The sequence below is a fragment of the Onthophagus taurus genome, chromosome 6, assembly GCF_036711975.1.
Source record: "Onthophagus taurus isolate NC chromosome 6, IU_Otau_3.0, whole genome shotgun sequence".
NCBI classification, from domain to species: Eukaryota; Metazoa; Arthropoda; class Insecta; order Coleoptera; family Scarabaeidae; genus Onthophagus; species Onthophagus taurus.
The window spans coordinates 14506795-14520647 of NC_091971.1; the positions used below are offsets into that span (position 1 = coordinate 14506795).

Consider the following 13853-nt stretch of genomic DNA (forward strand, 5'->3'; position numbering starts at 1 on the left):
TACTTCGTTCGACTCTGAATCGAAAAGATTAAAATTAAAATATTATAACATGGTCTTCACGAAGGTCTTAAAGTTAAGAAAATTAATCCATAAATAATCATTAGTATCCAATATCTCTTTATAAAAATACTTGCAAGCTAGAATAAAAGGAATGCATATAAAACCGTGGTTCTCAAACAATTCTTAGTCGCGACTCCGTTTTCAATTAAAATATTTCTACGGTGCCCTACCCTAATTGTAAGTAAAAGAATGACTATAAAAGTCGTCCATCTTCATTATTTATTTCTTTTTTCTTTATGAACATTAAATTAATAATTAATTTGATGGATAAGCATGAAAATCACAACTCATTTTCTCAATTCGTGGAGTCCACTCTGATTTCCTTTTTCACGGTGATTCGAGCTTTATATTTACTTTGTACAAACACGATGTTATTATTATTATTCATTTTGTGTTTAGTAATTTCATGGTGGCAAATTTTTGCTTTCAAACTGTTATCACATAAATGATATCCGAAGAATTTGTTACTAGGGGTGGAATAAGACGATGGAGAAGCCAAACTCCATTACTATTTATAAACTTTATAGATTGATTGACCAAAGAGACACAGAAACTAGTACAACCAAGATGGAGAGAATGAGAAATGAACAAATTATATCATACCTAAATACATATAAAACTAGCTGAGGCATATATAGAATAACGACATCTAGGGTGGTGGGGACATCTCCAAGGACTCAACTAAATGGTATATTCTGCATAAAACAAAAAGAGAGGACGATCCAAGGAAATTTTGGACAACACAATAGGAAAAATAATAAAGAAACCAAACCGAAGAAGCTAGCACTAAACAGAAAAGACTTGAAATTTGCTTGAAAAAACTTGGTTTATCTCAAGGTAACTCGATAAGAGTCTCTTCTTTTACAAAAATAAAATTTTACCAAGCACCAGTGTTAAATAGATCTTGAATCATTAAATTTTCATTTGGAAAACATTTCTCAAACTAAATAATTAGCTGCGAGAAGTGTCTCAACCATGATTTTTATATCTTTAGAAAGATCAAGTTTTGATGCCAAAAATTGCTGCCATATTAAAAAATAATCTTTGTCCACATCTTCATTTGCTATTCATCCCCATAGTTTGTTTTTCATAAAAGCTTAATTGACTTTAAAAGGTGTAAGTATGTTATATCCTTACAGAAAGAGATTAAGGTAATTCAGTTTCAAAAATGTCCCTGTAAGAATGCCAGTTTTATTAAAAAATTAGCATCGGCAAAGGATTTTGCATCTTTGTATCCTTCATCTTTGAGGAAAATGAGATTTTCTTCGCTATTCAAAGATATACGTGCACTGTTATATCGACGCTGCTAAACCAAAACAGTAGAAACGCCAAAATGGACTCTTTTTAGCTATACTGTTGAAGAAGATTTTCAAATCTACATCGAACAGTTAAAGTGGCACAACCGCAAAGAAACTTCAATCCCAACAATATTGGTTTAAAGTATTAGCGTCAACAAAGAAAAAGAGATCCTGGTTCGAGTTACAGAAAATCCATTATGCTATTATTCTTTCTGACTCAACCTGTACAAACCATACAGAGCATATGAAATGAGAATTTTTGTCATTATCTGTATCCTCATCTAACAGTAACCCAAATTCAACTTCAATTTTATCATAGGTTTTATTCTCCGACTAATTGTGTTATCAGACAAAGGCACTTTTAGAAATAACCTCCTTACAGACTCACCAGAATAAGATCTTCTGTGATGGTATGCGGAAAAGCGCTGTTTGGTATTGTGCAATTTAAAAAAAATACTCCCTCTGTTCCAAATTATGGTTTCTCTTTACAATTTTTCTCAAATTATGGAATACAAAACTTTGGAAACTGCTTTATTCTCTATCACCTTTTATTTTTTGCTTATAACAGAATTAAGATAGATGATTGTCAATTTTGATAATTCCTGGCTTGAACCTAAGAAATGGTGATATCTATGGTGATATTGACAATGAATTATGTTATCTTGATTCATTATCATTAATTTTTATGGGAAACGTTTTTCTCTATCACCTTTAATTTTCTACTTATAACAGAATTTAACCCAGATGATTATCAATTTTGATATTTTGAGAATTCCTGGCTTGAACCTAAGAAATGGTGATAACTATGATAACATTGGTTATGAATTATGTTATCTTGATTCATTATCATCAATTTTTATGGGAAACGTTTTCCCTATCACCTTTAATTTTCTACTTATAACAGAATTTAACGCAGATATATTGTCAATTTTGATATTTAGAAAATTCCTGGCTTGAACCTAAGAAATGGTGATATCTATGATAGCATTGGTTATGAATTATGTTATCTTGATTCATTATCATCAATTTTTATGGGAAACGTTTTTCTGTATCACCTTTAATTTTCTACTTATAACAGAATTTAACCCAGATGATTATCAATTTTGATATTTTGAGAATTCCTGGCTTGAACGTAAGAAATAGTGCTATCTATGATAGCATTGGTCATGAATTATGTTATCTTGATTCATTATTATCAATGGGAAACGTATTTCTCTAACACCTTTAGTTTTTTTAATCATAACAGAATTTAATGTAGATGATTGTCAATTTTGATATTGTGGAATTTCCTGGCTTGTGCATAGGAAATTGAGATAACTATGATGGTATTGCTTATGAATTATGTTATCTTGATCCATTATCATCAATTTGGAACCAATCAACTTGGATCTAATAGCTGGTAACGTTATCGATAATCATCTTTTTGCATTCTGCTGCGTTAATAGACTCGATGTTTTTGGTCACCATTGTTCCTCTTACCCGGTTCTTGCTGTTTGTTTTTCCAGGTTCTTTATAAACAAAAGGCCAGAGTGCTATTTTGCCTTGAAATACTGTTTTTTAGCACTGTCATAGCATGGTCTGGCCACTGCAGCCATAAACATAACTTTAGTTATGAAATTTCCTTAATCCATAAATTTTACAAAAATGTATATCATAATTTGGGTCAGAGGGAGTATCTTTTTTGTTTAACTTCTTTTAACTTCATGACATAAAAAATCACAAGGTTTGCCAAGCATGCTTTAGTGATTAACTTCAAAATGGGGTTCAACTTACTCGGAAGCATATACTTCGTTGCCAAAACTTTCTTGACGTAAAACTAAAATCTAAATAACCTTCACTACATTTACGACATTGAAAGGAACATTTTCTTTATCAGCACTATTAAATCGGTCCATTATCTATAGCATACAAGAACCAAAAATCACAAAATTTACACAAAAATGTAAATAAAGTGCTATGTCTAACTTTAATAGATTCTCTTTCATTTATGGTCATTTGTAAAAGGAAAGAAGTCAGCACCACGGCAGCATTTTAACTTAGATTGAATATGATAGCAACTTAGCTACAGCAAATCTCTGAACTATTCTCCAAATACTTCTTCCTATATGTACTATGGTTATTTATCGCAAAACGCAAAAACTAGTAGCCTTGAATTGTCTTGGAATCATTGCAAAATTGATCATACGATATCCTACGATACTTAGCATTGTAGAACTTGTTAATTAGTTCATTTTCCACATAAATTGAAGTATACTTTGCATTACCCATTAATTTATTACATATGTATGTTATACGTAACATGTGTTACTATATACTTTTGTTTAATTAAACGTGAAACCGTTACGCTTTACGCTATAAGGTCATAGATTAAGGGGAGAGACATCCGCCCATCTTATCTCGCCTCTTCCGTCACCAGTGATTCCTTTTTATATTATTTATATCATAAGAATGTCACATTTAAATTTATAACACTTGCTGATTACCTTTAATCAACTGATAGAACTGAGTTTTGATGAAATCATCACAGGTTAAATTCGAAATTATTAAGTAATGACTGTACTAGAAAGTATTTGTATATGTTAAAAAATAGCATTGAAATTTCCAACAATACCGTTTTATAAAATATGGGTTAAAATAAAAAAAAAAGAAAAGCTTATAGTTTGAAACGCATTTTAAGAGATCATTGTAACGGCACTGTAATTGACCCCATAATACAAAATTGAACAAAAGTCTAAAAACACCTAATTTAAATAAATAAAATTCTCAGTACAAAATAGATATGAAGTAATTAATGCATGCTGTGCATTTTGATGTTAATGCATTATTAACTAAAACTGTCCGTGGTTAGATGTGTTACTAAGAATTCTGCAAATTTTGTCCTAATGATGAGTGGGTAGAGCAATAGAACATGCTCTTATAATGAAGTGGCAAACTTACGTACAACATACGTATCCAAATTGCTTTCTTATCCATAAGGCGACAGTACATCAAGCTGTAGTGTTTTGAGGAAACTGGAAGTGTAAAAGATGGGTATCGAAGAGGTTGACCAAATGCTCTTATGAATGTCAACAAAACTTTAGATGTAATGCAGAGTTTTATTAAAGATCCTTATGCAACCTCACGGGTCACTACACAAGTAGGTACATGATAGAAGCCATTCTTCAATCTTGGGTGTATTACAAAAAAAAATTGAAACCATTTAAATAAAGCAAGAAAGTAACGAATGCTCAATTATGTTGCAAATCTAAATTGGCATAATATAAGGTATTGAAATTACGTGAATTGGAATACTGACTTATCTTCATAGGCAAATAGTACCCCAAGTGCTACATTAAAGACTTATTACGTTCACATCTCTTCTCATTAACATAGCCCAAATTATCTAGAAAACATCTTTATGTTCATTAAACATCCTAAACAGTCAGAATTTTCTGCAGCATATTGCCAATTATAGAAAGAAAGTATTGATTCTTTTTGTTGCTGAAGAAGTTGGTACCAACCTACCTAAATGTTACCCAAGCCTACCTCTTAGTTACTATCATTGTGAATTAAAGTTGGAATCTGACATCACTTTTCACTTTTCTCGCAATTATACTTAAAACATTATCCATCTTTAGCTAAAGCTTTCAGAAACTGTTTCATTGCTCCTAATTTTATGTTTCTTTCTAGGGTTAAAATTTTTTCAGGGCAATTTTTATGGATTTTTGTCTTACTGTTCCATTCACATAAGAAACATGTGTACAGATATGTAGATATGTACAGAATGACCAATAAGTAATGATCCATAAATGTTACCATTGTGTAATAAGGCTGCCTTTAAGCTAGTTTTAGTTAAATCTATAAATATATCATCAAAGCTGCAATACTTTAGCATATTAAAGCATTTGTTTGTTTGAAAAATTAATGCTTGCTGCCAACCACTTCTTCTCATTGAGTCTGAAGCCAAGAAGTTAAGTTTTCTCTGTTGTTAAGCCCAAACCCCTAATCAAGCGCTTTAGCTTGAATTGAATAAATAAGACAGGTTTAAACAGGTGTTAATTAAAATATTTAAATACTTAAATTTTTCAGAAAATTTCTGATTTAGTAACGTTTCTAGACTTTTGTTCCACTTTGTATATCAAAATAATCAATTTAAATTTTTTATGTACTAATTGTTTCGAAATAAAAGAAACAGCCTGTATTTTATATTTGTTCGCTGTAGAACTGTTTGTGAATAACGTTCAAGGTTGGACGACAAATTTTAATTTATCCTTTTAGTTCTTAAATGAACTTAAACTTAATCTGGATCAATGTTTTTAGGCTAAAAAATCACAACAATTTTTCTATTTAAGACTATAAACTTGTATAATAATAATCATTAAATAAAACAACTTTATTTTAGTAATTGCGCGATTCTTTTAGCAAAAATTCAAATGTGACTCTGGTTAAAAATAATTTAATGACACAGCAAACGCGTTTATTATTAAAGATACGTTAGTTCTAAATGTATGTTGTGCCGACAATTTAAAAATATATTTGTAAATTTTAAATAACCAATCACCTTGTGATAAATTTAAAATTGACCAAATCCTAATTATAGTACTTTTAGTTAATATTAAAAACTTTCGTTCTAACGAACAATACTGTTATCGTGACAAAAATAACCAGATTTAACAGATAAATTTATCACAAATAGATAGTTAAAAATAAAGTAATATCAAAAATGTAATTGTTCGTTCCTTGAAAGTTGTAAATCGTAGTAGTACGTCATCGCAGAGTTGCGTGACGTAGCTTTCTAATCTACTTTATTCCCGGAAATTCATTCTTCACGTCTATACTTAGCCGGCAAAATCTTCATCGTTGTAGGAGAAACAAAGATAATAAAGGATAACAAGGAATTGTGAAATGTATTAAGAATTTGTATTTCTGTACTCTCTGTTACGCAGGGCTTGGCGGATAGTGAGTGCAAAAATACAAACCGGCTTGTGCATCTTCGCACCCAAGCATCGACCAGTATGTATATGGCTAGGTAGCAGTTCTCAAAAGTTGTAAAAAAAAATAAAATAACTTTTTTTCTAATACTTAAAATTTTTAGAAATTATTATTTGAATTAAATAAGAATTTTAGAAAAAAATGGGATTTTTCTTACGAGCAGGTTTAACAAGAGTGGGAATTTGACATATGATAAAATCTACAAAATTCCAGTTAGATGACCTTACGTAATTTTCAGAATCTTTTAGATTATCTCAAAACGTACTTTTCGTAACTGGTTTAATGTTCTTCTAAGAAACATTAAGTTAAAGAATAACTTCTCTATTAGCAGTACAGTAAAGCCTCGATATAACGGAAACGATATTCTTTCATTTAAGAACTAAAAGGATTAATTAAAAATTGTGACTCAACCTTAAACGTGATTCACAAACAGTTCTACAGCAAACAAATATAAACTACATGATGCTTTTTTTATTTCGAAACGATTAGTTAAAGGAAACTAAAATAAAGATTTTGATATACAGAGTGGATAATTTTGAATCAAAATTTGTGAGTTCCTTAGAAAAATATTTTAAAAAATGGCCAGAAAAGATAAACCACGTATTTTTCTACCACTTATGTTATGGGTTGCAACTCAAAAAAATTACAGACAATACAGACAATGACATCTGGGTCAGAGAAAGAAACTAATAATGAGTTTCAATATATAGAAAACATAAAACCTAACTTGATTACTCAAGTCAAGATAAAGTGTTTGGTTAGGAATTTGGGCTTAACAACGAAGAATGGTGAGTGACTTGACTCCAGACTAATGAGAAGGAATTCTTGGCATCAAAAATGAACATTTATATAGGTGAAATTTTTTAAAACAAGGTAATGCTTTGATATACTACTAAAATATTTCCGGTTTGATGAATTAGTGCAGAATTTGATATAAAAAGCAATACATTTATAGATTCATCTAAACTCAACTTGTTATACAATGGTAACATTTATGCTCATTCTGTACATATGAAGAAAACGTATGAAAATCTTGTTATTTTAAACAAAATTAAACATTGTGCTCATAGCATATAAGCAATGATTTGAAATTGTCAAGCAAGCTTCTTGCCCAGCAAAGTGGCGTTATGTAATACCCATGTTTCTTATGTGAATGGGATAGTAGGGCAAAAAATCTGCAACAAATTTCTGCAACAGCCAAGATTGTTGTGCCACTTGCGAAAGTAGATGTCAAAATTTCTGGTATCTGAGGAAGGTTAAAGGTGTAGAGTAAGTACACTAGTAAGCACACTTTCTTGAGAAACGTCGTCTTGTATTTCATGTAATGGTGAATAATGTTTTTGCATTTTATTCTAAAACATCGATCAGAAAAATAAGATTTTAATAGTCGAGTATACATTGATGGTAGTATTTGGGATAGTTCGTAATTTAAAAAAATCTAACCAGACATTGTCGAAAGCTTCTGCCACATCCAAAAACGTAACAGAGCAGTCTTTATTTTCTTAGAAGAACTTTGGAACTAGCAAATGCTTTGATATACTACTAAAATATAGCCGGTTTGATGAATTAGTGCAGAATTTGATATAAAAACCAACACATTGATAGATTCATCTAAACCTAGCTTATTATACAATGGTAACATTTACGGATCATTACTTACTGCTCATTCTGTACATATGAAGAAAACGTATGAAAATCTTATAATTTTAAACAAAATTAAGCATATATGCTCATAACATATAAGCAGTGATTTGTAACTGTCAAGCATGCTTCTTGCCCAGCAAAGTGGCTACTTTTTTATATCGCAAAATGTTGTACAAGTAGCAACATACCAATACTATGGTGACAGCCTTTTCTGGACATAGGTTAATTTGATTTAACAGAATTCTGAACCGAGAAGCTTGTATTCCCGTGACTCCTTAAATGGTTTCATTAAATATTCGATAAATAGGAAGGCATCGTCCCCTACGAAAACATATGGCATTTTAACATCTGTTGATGATAAATTTTCCGGTTCACGAATACACAGGCTTTTTTATACAAGTTTATTATAGAATAGCGTATTTGAGAACTTCTCCATCCGAAACGCATCCATTTGCACCCACATCAACCATCAAGAATTCCAATAATTGCAATAATCTTGAATAATCTTTCCAAGTGTGTGAGCAGCTATACTTGTTTTAAATTTTAAACCCTCATAGGTAAGTCCAGATGCTAGGTACCTTAAAGTAGCAAATAATCTTCGCTTGGGTAATATTACTTCTCTCAATATTGTGTCTTGTTTTTTTATAAGTGGTGTTACCATGTCCAATAATTCACCAAAAGTAGTGGGATCCATTCGTAAATGATTTTTATAGTTTAAAGGTGAACTCAACCTAAGTTCTTTGAGAAAATTTGCGTGGCCAAAAAGTGATCTTTTCTTTAACCACTCTTTCATCCATACTATCTGTTTCCTTTTTCTTTTTCTAACACTATCTTCCGACGCAACAAGAATTATTATAGCTAAACATGCTGCTTCGTTAGACGGCAAGATTGAAGTTTGTATAAAATTGTATATAGTGTATGGGTAACCTTGTTTGCACAATAACTTGTTGTACAACGTCAGTTTGCGCAATTTGTTTGCAACAATCTAGCACTGAATAACAAATAAAACTAGAACTAACACTAAACCCAGAACTGGAATGTTTCTAGTTCTGGGTGTAGTGTTAGGTTTAGTTTTAGTTCAATGGAAAATATACAACAATCTAACGCTGAATAACAGCTAAAACAAGAAGTAACACTAGCATTAGAACTAACACTAGACATAGAGCTAGAAACATTCGGATTTAGCCGCACGTCTCTCAATATGGCTAAACCCGAATGATTCTTTAATTTGCGATATGAGTCAAGGTGGAATTCTTAGAAATAAGCTCAGAGTGATTTTTTGAAATTTTTACTTCTTTAACGAATTTTGACATAGCCTAATTTTACTAACTTTTTTTCAAGATTCTTTTCCCAGGAACTTTTCAATACCAACATCTATATTGTTACATAATAAATTAAACTACAATCATTAAGCTTTAATTTGCGATATGAGTCAAGGTGGAATTCTTAGAAATAAGCTCAGAGTGATTTTTTGAAATTTTTACTTCTTTAACGAATTTTGACATAGCCTAATTTTACTAACTTTTTTTCAAGATTCTTTTCCCAGGAATTTTGCAATATCAACATCTATATTGTTACATACTAAATTAAACTACAATCATTAAGCTTTAATTTGCGATATGACTCAAGGTGGAATTCTTAGAAATAAGCTCAGAGTGATTTTTGAAATTTTTACTTTTTTAACGAATTTTCACATAGCCTAATTTTATTAACTTTTTTTCAAGATTTTTTTCCCAGGAATTTTTCAATACCAACATCTATATTGTTAGATACTAAACTAAACTACAATCATTAAGCTTTAATTTGCGATATGAGTCAAGGTGGAATTCTTAGAAATAAGCCCACAGTGATTTTTTGAAATTTTTACATCTTTAACGAATTTTGACATAGCCTAATTTTACTAACTTTTTTTCAAGATTCTTTTCCCAGGAATTTTGTAATATCAACATATATATTGTTACATACTAAATTAAACTACAACCATTAAGCTTTAATTTGCAATATGAGTCAAGGTGGAATTCGTAGAAATAAGCCCAGAGTGATTTTTTGAAATTTTTACATCTTTAACGAATTTTGACAGCCTAATTTTACTAACTTTTTTTCAAGATTCTTTTCCCAGGAATTTTGTAATATCAACATATATATTGTTACATACTAAATTAAACTACAATCATTAAGCTTTAATTTGCGATATGAGTCAAGGTGGAATTCGTAGAAATAAGCCCAGAGTGATTTTTTGAAATTTTTACTTCTTTAACGAATTTTGACATAGCCTAATTTTACTAACTTTTTTTCAAGATTCTTTTCCCAGGAATTCTTCAATACCAACATCTATATTGTTACATACTAAATTAAACTACAATCATTAAGCTTTAATTTGCGATATGAGTCAATTTGAAATTCTTAGAAATAAGGCCAGAGTAACTTTTTGAAATTATTACAACTTTAACGAATTTTTACTTAACCTAATTTTACGTTCTTTTGTTCAAGATGTTTTTGCTAGGAATTTTTCAATACCAACATCTGTATTGATATATACTAAATTAAACTACAATCATTAAGCTCTAATTTACATTATTAGTCAATTTCATGTTCTTAACAATAAGCCCATAGTGCCTTTTTGCAATTTTTGTATCTTTAACGGATTTTGATTTAACTTAATTTTACTGACTTTTTTTTACAATTTTTTTAAACTTTAATTTCCGAATGTTTCTAGTTCTAGGCCTAGTGTTAATCCTACTTTTTATTCAATAAAAATATACCACACTCTAACGCTGAATAACAATTAAAACTAGAATTAACACTACATCTAGAACTAGAAACATTCGGACTCTTTCTAGTTCTAGGTCTAGTGTTACTTCTAGTTTTCATTGTTATTAAGTGCTAAATTGTTGTCTATTTTTACTAAAATAGAAGTAGAACTAGCATAAGACCTAGAACTAGAAACGTTCGGGTTTAGCCGTCTTAAGAGACGTATGGCTAAACCCGAATGTTCTTAGATCCAGATTTAGTGTTAGTTCTCCTTTAAGTTCTACAAACATATTTTTGCCGTTATATTGAGGTTCATTATGTCGAGGTTTTACTATAACAAATTTGTCTTTGTTAACAAATTGGGTTACAAAAACTATAATAAACAAATTATAAAAATTATTTAGATAATATCATTTCTGGAAATCAAAACATTCCTTTTTAAGACATAAGGTCACAACACCCACTTATCCGCAAGTGTGAGATCTTTCTGTTCCCACAAATCAGCGGTGAGCAAATACAACTTTACAAAGTGATATCCTTGGTCAGTCAAGGATGTGGTAAGTTTTTATTGAAATTCGCAATACCATCGTGCCAGATGTGAATGAAACCAAATAGGAATATGATGCGTAAACGTACCGTATTCGAAGGCGCTTTAATGACCACAAAATTTCAAAAAAAAAGAGTTTAAATAAAAAATAATCGTACAAATAAATTTTTGAATTTAAAATCAAATACGAATAAAATAATACCAAGTATTCATCGGTCAGATTTTTTCATCAAACATTTTAAATCCCCTTTAATTTTTAAATGAACGCTGGATCGCTTACCCTTTTTATTCCGATTTGAATAAAATCATTTCGAATTGTAAATAAAACAGTTTTAGCGACGACCGTTATCATACCGTTTATTTATAAATAAACGATTATTTTATCTTTACATATTCATAAATTTTGTAATACATCAACTAAAATTTATTTGTTAACACATATAGTTGTAAAGTTACCAAATTTATTTATTGAAAAATTTTTTTTTTAATTAAGATGAATTTAAATTGTGAACCGAATGAAACTAGATTAAGCCGTGTGCCGTCGTCGTTTGTGGGGGCCCCTTTCGATATGACACACACCTATATATTACAATGATTACGAGGAGTGACGTCACAAATTCCGACTATTTCGGGCCGAGTTGCGTCGCTACGGTTGCTCTCCCCGCTTTTGGCCCTTTTTGGCGATGATCGAACGCAAGCGCAATACGGTTTCAAGGATTTTTCAAAGTCAACCGCGACGAAATGATGGGTGCTTTACCGTGTGAGACCAACATAGCGGACCAAGAAAGCTTATTTCGTCGAATAAACCGTCCGGAACAGAAAACTGCAACCCAAGTTACATTATTACTCTAAATGGATTTTGCTGACAATTGAATTTGTAACTTTTTTTCGAAATAATCCCAAGAATTATGAAGCTATTTTAAAATTGCTTTATATTTTCTTTATGAAGATTGATACACTTTCTCTTACAACTCTTAAGAGAAAGTAGAGAAAAAAGGAATTTGATGGTCTTTTCTAACTTCGATTGGTGATTGTCTATTATACATTTTACCACACCATCACGTGAATTAATTGAAATAAAATCTAGTTTCCTTTTTTGCATTCACCTCTTTTGGGTTTTATTTTCTCCTTTTTTTTTGTTTTCCTTTTTTAAAAACGTTTAAGTTTAGGGACCAAGTATAGGAGTTGGAGAATGGTGGCGAAGAGAGATTCCAAAAAGAACCAGTTGGGGTTCTGTGATCAATACGCTGCGGCGTCGTCGTCTCGGGTTCTTGAGAGAGAAAGACCACCACCACCAACAGTAAAAGCAAAACGCGCGTCAAATTCGCTCGATCGATAATTTCCATCGAGAATATTGGGACGTGGAGAGAACTTTCTATAAAAAAAGAGAAAAAGAGAACGTATTTTTTTTCAAAAGAGCGGCAAAATCGATAGCGCGCTCTATCGGTGGTGGGACGAACTGCCATCCATGGAAAATGGAAATAGATTGTTATTAAATTGGCTATAATTAAGAATGAGGAGTTAACAGTCAATTTATAAGGGTACAAGTATATAATTAATGTGTAATTTAGTGATAGTTTATGACGTAGTTTGACAAACAATAAAAGATAGGGAATGGATCGATCTGCTCTAGAATGTTCTGCCATCTACTGATCTTGTGCATTATTGAATGATGTAATGGCAAATTTTATACTTTGAAGTGAAAGTTTACTTCGTTTGCAATTCTTAATATGTGTTAATACTTTTTCGCGATTTTGGTGATGATGGAATATATTCCAGAAATATATTGACAATCTTGTACTACAGCTAAACTTACATCTGACGTTTATTGAAACTCATTAATGAACTTTATAGAAAATAAAATTTTCATTTAAATTATAACATTCTTGTTGGAATCTTTGTTTGCTTTTGATGAAAGAATTTATTGCCAATAGCTATTATGGATTAATTGATTGCACTTCATATTATTTTCAAGTATTGTAATTTGCCCTTTAATTACATTGAATCTGCTTTGTCAATTCACCATTTTTCATATACCACAAAGATATTCCATTATTATCTTCGATTTTACATACTTATTGATGATGTTCCACTTTTTCTTAAGCCATAGTTATTAATTTATTAATGACATAATTGTGGGATTTTCATGGGCGTAAGCACATCGCGAAGCTGAAAGCATCCATTCACGTTTATATTCATAACAACTTCTTTTATAACGAAATATGTCTTACAACTTGAAAATTGATATGAAAAATTGCAAAATTCTGGGATATTTTATCTCTCTCACTCTTCGATTAATTTCTTATTCTAGTAGCTATTCCTCTAGTCACAAGATGGCGCTGATATAAACAAGAATTATTTTATAGTCAACAGATAGCGCATCTTAGTTTCGTTTCTTCGTTTTCAAAGGTGGAAAGACAAAACTTTTTCGATAATTGTATTTTTTTACCTTAATATTATGTAATCTGAAAGAATGTTATATATAATCAGTCGCAAAGGTTTTTATATGATTTCCAAAATGTTGTCCAAAACTTCTAAAAAAGTTGATATTAGGAGTGATGATGTCAGGAAGATACGAAATG

At 30.7% G+C, this 13853-nt stretch overlaps 1 protein-coding gene across 1 annotated transcript in view; it reads right to left on the reverse strand.

Annotated features, from left to right (window-relative positions):
• The window catches only part of LOC111421267 (AXIN1 up-regulated 1), a 51538-nt gene that overhangs the window by 21339 nt on the left and 16346 nt on the right, over positions 1 to 13853 (reverse strand). The gene's annotated exons all lie outside the window — the stretch shown is intronic.